This window comes from Rhipicephalus microplus, chromosome 2 (genome assembly GCF_043290135.1).
Source record: "Rhipicephalus microplus isolate Deutch F79 chromosome 2, USDA_Rmic, whole genome shotgun sequence".
In the NCBI taxonomy this organism is placed as follows: domain Eukaryota; kingdom Metazoa; phylum Arthropoda; class Arachnida; order Ixodida; family Ixodidae; genus Rhipicephalus; species Rhipicephalus microplus.
Genome location: NC_134701.1, coordinates 143,543,930 through 143,553,516, shown reverse-complemented (window position 1 = coordinate 143,553,516; position 9,587 = coordinate 143,543,930).

The window sequence follows — 9,587 nt, the reverse complement described above, 5'->3', positions numbered from 1 at the left end:
AGTTAGTATTAGGTCTAGGATGATTGCTGTTTCTTGCATAACAAGTGCTGGTTCCGAGACTGACTCAAGTTAAAATTTGAACATACATCAATGAAGTTTTTAGTCTCTGCATGAAATAATAATAATAAGGAAATGCCTAGGTTATGCCATTCGATGTTCGGGTAATTGAAGTTGCCTAAGAGAAGGATGCGAGCATTAAGGTAAGTGGCGACAAGTTCCCTTAGGCTATTGTTTAGGTGCCTACAAATGTCTGGATTAGTATGCGGGGGCCTATAACAAACGCCAAGAAATACTGTTAGGGGAGGAGCGTGACAAACGAGCCATAATGATTCAATATCGGATGTGACGTGTACAACTGAACATAATATACCTTGGTGAATTTAAACCAGAACACCTGCCCCTCTAGTACACTTTCGGTCGCCACAATGCACGCGGAATTCAGGTAAGTCAGTCAGAATTTCAGCGTCTGAAACGTTATCGTTGAGCCAAGTTTCAGTTAGTACCAGTATATTGCTTTCGGATGACAAAACAATGTTTGATAAGAGTTCACGCTTTGGAAGGAAACTGCAGATGTCTGTAAATATTACGAAAAATGAGAGTGGTTTGGCAAGTGCCAGGCGTTGTCGGTTTGTAGGTACATGGTGACAGGATGATTGCTATGCGATTTTTTTAACTGTGCTAGACAATTTATCAAAAGTATAACGTTGCAGACCGATGTGCAGGGTTTTATACCACAAGAAGAATTTAGCAGATTTAGCCTTGGCAAATGCTATTGATTGTTTTCGCGCGTGTGGAACGGTGAGCGAAAAGTCCTCTCTGATGCTAAAGTTGGTATTTCTTCATTTCCAGCCATTTGATTGGATCGAGTCATTTGTTTTGTAACATGCGAATTTCACGATTATAGGTTGATTTATACCGAGAAAATGACGACCAAGGCGATGAGCTCTTTCGAAGTCATGAGGTCCTTACGGTTATTTCTAGATTATTATGGCAGAAATCGATAAATATTTTTTCGTAATCGTTCCATGTTTCGCTGTCAGTAGGGTCAGAGATGCCATAAAAGATGAGGTTGTTTCGACGTGAACGATTCTCCGCGTCGTCCAGGCGGTCTACTAACTCCTCGATCTTGCGAGACATGCTGCTTGTGTCGGCCCCCGTCTTTTCGATGTCGTTTCGGATAGGAATAAGGGCCTGGTAGTGTGCTTCTAGGCCAGTCATCCGTTTACATAAATCTGTTAATGTTCTATCAGTAATGCTTAGCGGAGATTTGAGGCTCTGAACTTCGGTAATTACTTTGCATTGGGCTGCGGCTATTGTCTGAAGTTCTGTCAACACGGCATCGTATCCGCGAGGGCCAGGGTTAGTTTCTACATCTACAGACAACATCAACAAGAATTGAATAACGGAAACACATTCGGCAGCAATGGCGAGACAGCACCGTGGGCTCGGCAACTGCACCAAGATGTAATTGCTAGATTTTTTCGCAAACAGCGCGTAGGATTTAATAACCTTCATCGCAAAGATTAGCGGGTTAGATGGCTGCGTTGAGGTGCAGTCACAGAGCCTACCAGTGTCAGTTATTTTTTTTTCTAAAAATTTAGGCAGCCTGCACTAGCGATGCCATGCCACAGGAGAGTTCAACTTGGCAACCTTCTTCATTTATCTGTAATTTTCTGTTTGCTCTTTCTTGTGTTTTCCAGTTTTTTGTGTGTTTTTGCTTTCTTTTTATAATTCATACGATCATCAAAGTGCTCGGAGTAGAAGAGGAAGACCACTTCTATTTGGTGCGAGAGCATGCTAAAATGTTCCTGCGTTACACCAAGCAACAGCGTAAAATTCTAATAGCATACGACAGTTAACTATAGCATGGCCCCGTTTGGTGATTCACAGCATAGTTTGTTGTATATAGACTAGAGGGAAATCTAGCCCTTGTGGCTGCGTGAACTTTAACGCATGGCGCTTCAGCGAGCATGAGAATTATAGGCCTAGCATGGATTTGCCTGTTCTTCGTACTTTGCGTTTGTTCTGGCTTCATGCGGTCTGAAGCTGCTTCGTCAAGAAACAAAAATCGGCAAATGTTCGGCAATTACGCTTCATTTGGCATAATACAAGAGAGGCGCACGCCTACACTCACGTTCGTTCAGAGATCAATTTGACGAAGGCTGATCTTTCAGAAATATGATGGTGGCTTGCGTTAAGTAGCTATCCAAATCTTCAATCCTGGGTGGAGAGACTACGTTGAAAATGGAAAGGTTCGCGAGAAGAAGCGTATTGCCATTATCCCTTTTTTGCATGGTGTTACCCATCGCCTCAAGAAGCTTGCATGTAATATAATATAGACCTTGTATTTTCAAGTAGAAGTCTCGCTCGATGTCTAGTATGAGCTGCCACGGGCCCATGCTTTGTTAGGCGAAACTATGCGGGATTTGGAGTAATTTTAAGTTGAGCAGCCTGATCCCTCAGTTATCTACTAACGCATGCTGCCACGGGCGTGTGTAGTATGGTAAAATCATACAGGTCGTCGCATAACTTTGTTCATTATAGGGTTGTCTATAATAAGAGGAGAGATGTCTTGATGTGGCCAAGCATGCTAAAATTTTGATGGGCAGTTTTAAACTACCTACTCGTGGCGTTGTTGATATGGCGTGATGCCTGGTGGGCTCTTATTTTCCCGCCAAGCCATACTACATGCGCTAACTTGATTTTTTCACCCTATACCACGCCTGAGCAATGCCCTTTTATTCAAAGCGGTTTCCAGCTGTGGTTTAACTTTGCGGTAACCTGTGTGTAAGGTTAGGTCCCACAATTACCCGGGAGCGTTTTAGAATCCTCCTAAGCTGCGCAGGTCCATTGGTCATTGATGTTCCTCGACTGGCTTCGCTACAACTTCTGGGAAACTACCATGCCTTGAGCCGCAGGTCACCTGTGACCATTTTGAACGCAGCCTGGTGCAACCTGTCACCACTAAGATGCGTGGCTGGTTTCCTCAAAAACGTGTCCTACAATGCATTCGTCACACGATTTTTGAGTGTTACCTCAGGAAGCTATTTGAACGACATTTGAAATGAAACGTATTGATTGAGCAATGTAATACTGATAGATACTATTGGCACATATAAAGAATAAATTTAGATTTATACACAATTTCACTTCTACGAAAACGACCTTAACTAGGTTTTCCTTAGGTATGTTCTATAATTGCCTTATCTGTTAATAAATATTCGTGCGTGCAGTGTTCTTCAACGCTAATAATATTGTTTGAGGTTTTTTTTTCATGATATTGCAGGAAAGAATAAATAATGCGCTTTGGCTGGAGGGATATGTAAAAAACAATGTGAGTTGAAGAATAATCATTCGTGGTGCCCTGGACGCCTAAAGTGCCTAGTCTTTGTAGATCCCCAAGGACACAGTCTTACGGCAAACAAGCATGCGGATTGTAATAAATCTTTTCTCTAGAATTTCGCACAAGCGATTTTTTTTCTCTGTGCTATATTCATAATATTGCCATAAAGAATAAGCAAATTGTGTGTCCCTCATTATTGTTAAGATTGTTCTTGAAAAGAGTGCTAAATAAATAAAGAAAAGAAACGCTTTTCTTTGTTATACACAACTTTAATAAAATATGTGTTTTTTTAACGTATGTTAAAAAGCATGTAACGTTTGACACAAGAATTAATAGAAACGAACTTGCAAGAAACTACCAAATTGTACTCACACGAAAAAATGGGTGAATTTGGCAAAGGGTCCTGTGAGGCTTGAGCCAGTGGAGGTGACTCAAGCCTCGCATGATTCGGAAGTTTAGCCCGCTTACTTGTAGGTTCTTGCTAAACTTTGGCGAGCGACTTTCTAGCTTGCTTTAAGGCTTTTTCTAAGCTATAGCTAGGAGATAATAGGTTGTTTCTTGGTGGAAGCTACGATTTTGCTTATTTAGAGCTAAGTTGTTTCTAGGTACCTGCTAGGTTATTAGCTGTGTTCTTGACATTGTTGTCTTTAGGTGAATGCTGGGCCCCAGCTGGTTGTTGCTTGGGTGTTTCTAGGTTATTGGTGGTTTTGTTAGACTTAACAATCGTCCAACATTGCTGCTTCAAAGCTTGTGTGAATAAGCGCAAGCTCACCATTTTAGAAACGAAGTATTTTTAAAAAGAACTATTTTGGGCAGTGTTAACTGAGATATTTTTGACGCATTTCTGTCACATATATGAAGTTAGAAAACGGCCACCAATAAATGAAAGGAAGAAAACTGCCTGAAAACTTCCGCCACAGTATAGTGAACCTCCAATTCTCTTCGTGTTTCTAAGCCAGGCACCCGTTAGAAATAGTACGCTTGTTACTTCTTGTATTTCCTTAAAGGAGCAGTGACTCACCTTCATTTCACTTACTTCATTCCACTTGAAGGTCACTTTTTTTTCGTCAACTTGTAGATATCACTACTATAGTAAGGATTCGGTAGTAATTATGCAGTAGTAAGAAATGTTATATGTGAAATCGATTAGTATGACCAATATTCAACGCAGTTCAAGACGGTTAGAACGCCCGTCTGCTTTCAGCGTTGCCAAATAGCCACCTGCCGAAGTCCCTCTCCTAGTGATGACGTGGCCACAGAAAATGGTGCGTGAACTTCAGTTGACATTTCGTATGCTCAGCGCGAACGTGGATAGGCATATCTTTGCTAACCAATTGTCGTGACTGCCATCAGCAGCGCCGACAAGCGACAATATAAACACTGAAGAATATGAAATTGTGGTGATTCGTGGCGCGGCCAGTAATTTTTGGTTAAGTCTTAGCAATGTGACGAGGCACTCGAATACGAACACTTGGGGTACACTGTCCGGCAAGAATATGCACGTTGCGTGCGTGTTTCTTGTTCGCGATGACCGTAGCTTCAGACAAACACATTTACGCTCACAACTCCGCGACAAATCCCTTGAATGGGTACAACAAAAGGCAAGAACTAACACGAGCACACAGCACAAACGAAGAAAAACAAAGCAAGGGACAAGAGTGGCGATGTGGGCTTGTTGGTGAAACATTTGAAAGAAATTTATTTAGCGCGAGGCGAAAAAACGAACATAGGAAAGAATAGACTGAGAAGACAGAGCGCTACTAGCAACAACATGTTTATTTTCGTTGGTCAGCATAATCATTGTTGGTCGGCATAAGGATGAGATGACTCGGTTGATCATAGAAGCCGAACTTACTGATGCTCTTGGAGATGTGTGTATTGGCAAGCCTTCAATTGCCTTGTCACCCATGAAACTGGCGTTCCTGCGTACGCAGTGATACGTGATTTTATCTGTGAGGTTTTTTTGTTGTCCTATTTATCGTTTTTTCTTGTAGGTAGATTGCATTGTCGTGCATGTATCTGAATTACACGTGCTTATCTGCTTTCTCGCCTGACGATTATGGCTTAAAAGCGGCTTGGAGGTCAAAAATAAACATGTTGTTGCTAGTAGCGCTCTCTCTTCTCAGTCTATTATTTTATGTGTTCGTTTTTTCACCTCGCGCTACATAAATTTATTTCTTTCAAAGCAAGGAAAGCCGTTTCAAAGCAACCAGATATCGCCGAAAGATATGTAGACACCATGATGACGACAGTAAGATGGTCGATGTCTTCGCTGCTCGCTCATCCTCACTCAATGCTAGAGGCGTGGTCTAGGAGCTCTCTGAACACGTCAAAATACTGTCATGTCTTTTAGAAGCTGTTTGCACTCGAAGTTGAATAACTTTTGCTGAACAAATATCCTTCGCATGTCGCTAAACAAGTCATGCTTATCAAGCAATGAAATGAACGCCACATCTCGCGCCTGAAATTTGGTGGCACTGCTCCTTTAAGGCCATGTAGCGTTTGCATAGCAAGTTCGACATTGCGCACGCGTAATCGCTTGTGGTTTAAAGCACGCTACTTACTGCAAAGACTGCAGCCGTATGGGACACTTTTATTGACACAAGTCACTCAGTTTACCGATTACATTGTAGTAATCCAGAATTGGACCTTTGGGTGGTTTAGAAATTTTTCAAGCGATAAGCTACTATGGCAGTCTTGCTTTCTATTGCAATGTGTAAATACCTTTAACCCCGTCTTCTCATGATACCTCTCAACAATATCCAGAGAGGGCGCCACATACCTGATGATGGAGCGATACGGCTAGAAAGTATGGGACGGCTGCAGGTGCTTCGAGGATAGACGCTCTACGTTGCGGAATAATAAACGTATCGTTAGTTCTCTCGTTTGAAACTGATGTCTCTCAGTCTTCCTCCAACATCTCGACAACTCGACATGAAGACAGCGGTAAACAAGAGGTCGCCTAGCAACCCGTGAGAGCCACGAAACGACCAACATGCTAGACGAAAGGAAAAATGACGCTCAACAAGCAGCTGCAGCAGGCCAGAAACCCATTCGCTTCCGTACTGCCAGATAAGCTGGACTTCCGAGACCCAAATACGGGAACGTTGAATCGCAAGGTGGGACCACTAATGTATTGTGTCAAGACTTCACCTTCGTGTTGGAGATACACAGGCGAACATGTTCTGTACGCAATAGGAATAAAAGCCGAAGACGCGCCGGCGTCACTAAGCCTGACAATCACTGACCTTGCTGATCACGCAACAGTGAAAAGCGGGTTCGAAATACACTTTGTACTGTACACAAAACTTAAATTTTGAGAAGCCTACATTCAATCGCGAAAGCAGGAAGTGAAGGAATCGGTCGAGTCTTTTTTCACAGTCCTACACAAGCGTTCTGAAACATGTGAATACGGTTCTCTGACACTCGACCTCAGCAGTGACCGGTTGTAGGACTTTCGGAACTCGGTCGAAGTGAAAACCAACAACTAGACTCACAACTCACACTTCAGTCTGCACGGAGCTCGGAAATCATTACAGAGCAACATAACGAGCTATGCCACAAAACTGAACACGCTGCGGCGGTCGTGGAGCTACCATGATGAAAAGAACGTTTAAACCTTGGAGCCGGCCCGCAAAAACCAGCCAAACTACCAGCGGTGCACTTCGCGAGACGAAATTGGTTACAACAAATACTCGTTCGAAATGGCTTGAAAAGAAGGCAGATGTGTAAATAAGAATACTCTTTATTTCGAAGGGCAGCAATATGGACCAAATACCAGCGCTTTCATTGGGCATCTCTTTGCCTCCCGTCCATGCATGCGCTGTGGCCCCTTCACAGTTTCCCTTTACTCTGCTTCGTCAGGACTCACGAGAATAGGAGGGAGGGATCTCAAGAATAACTTTGTAACTTTGTAGAACTCTATGATGAAGTGATGCGTGCAGCCAGAGCATCTTTTGTGACACGCTTGGAGTGTGGCGCGGTCCGCAGCAGAGTAATACAAAGTAGACTGTACCTCCGAAGACGTCCCATTTGTTTTGTAAGATCCTGTCAACACATTCGATATTAAAAAGTTGTTTCATGCTCGTATGTTATATATTATGATGATTTGTATGCATTCAAAATACACAGCATATATTACACAGAAGCCTCGGCGAGTAATAGTGACTTTGCCCCGCCGCGGTGGTTTAGTGGCTAAGGTACTCGGCTGCTGACCCGCAGGTCGCGGGTTCATATCCCGGCTGCGGCGGCTGCATTTCCGATGGAAGCGGAAATGTTGTAGGCCCGTGTACTCAGATTTGGGTGCACGTTAAAGAACCCCAGGTGGTCAAAATTTCCGGAGCCCTCCACTATTGCGTCTCTCATAATCACATGGTGGTTTTGGGACGTTAAACCCCACAAATCTAATCTAATCTAATATGGAAATAGTGACTTCGCGGTTCAAACACCTTGAGTTGTGTACTCCGCCATGCACCCATATTTCAATAGCTATCCTCGCATGCACAATTGAAGGTCAAGCCCACGCATATTTCACATGAGTACTGCCTTTCAGCGAATAGGGGTTATTTAGCTTGGTCTTTCCAAGCTGGCTTGCTCTCAAGGTGCATTGCAGTGAAGGCCACTCGTGAGAAAAGTGATGGGTTCTTTTGTACAATGAAGTATGAAGGCTTTATGTGTGCACGAGAACTACTTCTCACCTAATACCCTCCTCGGTAATGGTGTCTTCATCGATGTGTCCAGGTAGACTTTTAACAGTGCGTAGAACTGCAATGTTCACACTAACAACTTGACGTTTGATAGCAAATTGGCCACGTCAATGTCACCTCAGCGTTTGAGGGCCATCAACCTTCGCTTGATAATATTAATACATATTTTCTCGGTTTATTTATGAATATAAATTTACTCCTTGGAGTCACTTAAAATAGGCTGAAACTTCTTTGCTGTACAAGAAACTAAGCATTGATGGAATATATAACTGGAAAAAGTTGAGGCCTACCTTTAGAACTCTCGAAGAAGTTTACTCGCTACTGGGTGGGCACTCGGAAAAAGACAAGATGCCTAAACCATTACATGTAGCGTGATCGCGTTTATTGTATTCATTTACCACAAGAAGCGAAACAATTTCCGGGGAGGAGAAGTCACAACAACCAAACTGATACCTGCAAGGGCACTAGTACATTTGCTAGTCATCTGAAATGATCGCTTCAATCCGGGAACGTCCTCAAATAATGAAGGCTCCGACTAAGCAGTCCAAAAATTTTGTCCTTTGAGTCATTAAAATTTCGCTTATTTACGTCTTTGTAACCAATACTTCAGTACGGAATTAAGGAGAGGTTCAAAATCTGGGCCAGTACGTTTTTTCTGTAATGTCAATAATTTCGCCAAAAGATAATTGAAACTTCAAAACGCACTTTTTTAATCCTTATAGTGGTTAGGTGCTAGCTGAGGCATACGAAGTGCACCTCAATTTTTCGCTAGAGTTTCAAGGAGGAGGAAGTGTTTAGCAAAGATTACGATTGATATTTATGTACCTAGACGCACACAATGTCGCATATACTACACAATATAACATGAAATGTTGTTCAATACTATCGATAAAACCGTACTTCATGCTTTTAGACTTTACCACTTACATTCACACAGAAGATACTCTAATCGCTGTGCCACAGTTAATGAAAAGTGTCTCACGCTCTTACGAAAATCGCAGAATATTCACGAGGTGAATGATGGCGAGTGGGTGAAACTCTGGGGACTATTTACACCCATCCTTGCTTACTTTATTCATTCATTTATTTATTTATTTATTTATTTAGGTCTGTATTTATGTCGAAATGCACTCCACGACCAAAATGGAGAGAGCCAAAAGTGAGTGCACTACTTAGCTCTTGAGCTGCCGCAACAAAACATAACAGCGTGCCACGAGCGCAATCGCGATAATCGCTCTCCTCTTCTACCTACGATCGGTGCGCTCGCGGTCAGTAATCCTGGCACGTGCAAGCCTGGACAACGGAAATCGGAGCGGAACACTTGACCTTTAGGTGCTTCACCTCAAAAACAGCATCTGAGTGTCTGCAAGGAAGCAATTTACATCCATTTTTATCTGTTATTTCATTTACAACACATCACAAGCCCTAAATAGTTTCAAAGTTAGTTACCTAGCCGCTTTTTTTATTGAACACTTTTTTTTCTTTCAGTTTATTAGCAAATAAATCATATTTGCATTGCTGCATAAAATATTAGAAAT